Source organism: Dama dama, chromosome 14 (genome assembly GCF_033118175.1).
Source record: "Dama dama isolate Ldn47 chromosome 14, ASM3311817v1, whole genome shotgun sequence".
Lineage (NCBI taxonomy): Eukaryota > Metazoa > Chordata > Mammalia > Artiodactyla > Cervidae > Dama > Dama dama.
Window position 1 is genome coordinate 62,045,411 of NC_083694.1, and position 2,610 is coordinate 62,048,020.

Below are 2,610 nucleotides of genomic sequence, written 5' to 3' on the forward strand. Positions count from 1 at the left end.
CTTTACCACTGTGCCACCTGGGAAGCCCCAGAGAACAAAAGCCCTCCCTGTTGCGTACTTTCATTCTGGGATTCAGTTTATTACCCACCCTGGTCTCCAGTCACACAAGATCTTTTAAAACAATCCAGGTCATTCCTTATTGTTTCTCCTCCAATACTTGGCTTTTGAAAACTCCTTATGATTTCATGGGATCTTTTCTGCTGTTTTTTGAGAGATTGAAATGATTAGGTCCGTCTCCATTGGTGGGATACTCTCCCTGCATCTCAGACTGGACCAGTAAGAGGTTGAAGGGCATATAACTGAACCATAGCTGGCACTAATGATGACCAGAACTGATTCATTCAGTTAGAGTTTCTAGGTGAAAATCAAAGACACCAATTTGATGAAAGAGAGGCACACAAGGAGAGGACTTGAAAGCACATCTACATAGCACTTTATTTAATGATCTTTCTTAAAAATTAACTTTTATTGGCATATAGTTGCTTTACAATGCTGTGTTCATTTCTACTGTACAGCAAAATCAATCAGCCATCCACATCCACGTGTGTACGCTAAGTCGGTTCAGTTGTGTCTGACTCTTTGCGACCCTAATGGACTAGAGCCTGCCAAGCTCCTCTGTCCATGGGATTCTTCAGGCAAGAAAGCTGGATTAGGTTGCCATTTCCTCCTTCAGAGGATCTTCCTGACTCGGGGATCAAACCCACATCTCTTATGTCTCCTGCATTGGCAGGTGGATTCTTTACCACTAGTGCCACATATACCCCTTTATACGTTAGCTAATGATAGATATTGTACTGAGATCCCACCTTGATTATGGCACTGAGCTGTTTTTAAACACAGCTGTTCTTTGAGATAGGTTCTATTAATATCCCCACTTTAAAGATGGGCAAACCAAGAGACCCAGTGCAAGGTCACTTAGAGAAGGGGTGGAGCCAGAATTCTAATCTCAGCAGCCTGGTTCCAGAGTCGGTACTCAACTTCCACATCCTACATAATAAAGATTGAGAAAATCTTCCCTCCCTCAGCTCCCCTTGGCGTCTCCACTAAAACCCTTTAAGAGATCTCTCCTCTACAGTATCTGCCCATCCCAACTCTGCTTTATTTGGCCAGAGGGTGTTTCTTTCAGTTAAGAACCCCTACGGCTAAGCCTCAGTTTTCTCATCAGTAAAATGGGAATAATGATGGTAGTTGTCTCATATGATTATGTATGTTCTAAGCAAGGGGTAAATACCCAATAAATGATCCTTATTATTACAAGCTATTAGGAAGTTTTACAGAGGTTTAGAAAGTACTGGCTTAAAATGAGATGCATCTGGCCTCCTTATTCTAGAATTCTCCATCATTGCTCTACCAGTATAGAGTAAGCAGGTTGTTTATCATTCTTTTCTGCAGTTCCCTATCTTACTCAGAATTTCACACTTAGAAACTTCCGTTTCAGCAATTTCAGCTCTTAAGAGCACCATTCCTACCATAATCACAAAGCAAGCTTGGGCACCCTTGGGTTTGAGACCCAGAAGAGGGCCCGCCCAGCACAGATCTCAGTCTCACCACTTGAGCTCTGCCCACGCACATGTTCATTCAGATGAATAAAATCACCAAGGAAAGTACACAGCACATTCTTTCATTAATGGGTTTATTCATCAGGAAAAGAAGAGGAGAATAAATGCTGCCGATGAGAATAGCCAGTTTTCAGGGAATTAAAAGACATTTTTGCTTGAATGTGCTGAAAGTTTAAATAACAAGCAATAAATTATCTAAGTCGGTAGTTTTCAAACTGTGTTCAGTGGAGCCCTGGAGTTTTGTAAATGCACCTCAGGGGCAGTGCTGGAGTTAGTAATTATCTTAACAGCTGAATGTTAACTTGCAAAGGAATGAATATACTGAGGCCATAAAGTGGGTGGAATGTCTTTGAAATAGAAGAAACAGAACCTTCCTGCATCCCCAGGGCATAATCGATACCAGACATGTGTGACCTTGGTTAAGTCACTTCCCATTTCTGGCTTCTGTTCTGTCCAGTGAGAAGATTCAGGGCTGTGATGATCACAAAAATCTTTCAGCTCTAAAGCTCTGAGACCACCTCTTGTTCTCTTCAATGACAACTTTAAACAGAAGATAGTTTTAAAGACTATACTTTCAGGGATCATTTCTATAGTTTGTTACTAGAATTATCTTTATACGGCTTCAGTTTCATCATTTCTTTGATGTTTCTCAGTGATTGCACATCGTAACTCTCTCTAGATAAATGTGATTTTTGGACCTAACAAAAACAAAAGTGAACAAACAAAAACATCCCCTAGCTCAGATCCAGATTGTGAAATGAAATTCATATTTTATAGCAAGAAAAAATTAAACATAAAAAATTTCTCTGGGCAAAACCCACTACAATATTGTAAAGTAATTAGCCCCCAACTAATAAAAATAAATGAAAAAAAAAGAGAAAAAAAAAATTTCTCTGGGGACTTCCCTGGTAGTCCAGTGGATAAGACTGGGCTCCCAATGCAGGGGGCCTGGGTTCAAGCCCTGGTCAGGGAACTATATCTCCCATGCCCATGACTAAGATCCAGAGAAGCCAAATAAATAAATATTTTTTAAAAAATTTCTCTGCCCTTG

At 40.4% G+C, this 2,610-nt stretch overlaps 1 pseudogene; it reads left to right on the forward strand.

Moving 5' to 3' along the window:
- Positions 1-2,121: 2,121 nt before the first annotated feature.
- On the forward strand, positions 2,122-2,215 carry LOC133069764 (small nucleolar RNA U3; annotated as a pseudogene).
- The last annotated feature ends 395 nt before the right edge of the window (positions 2,216-2,610 follow it).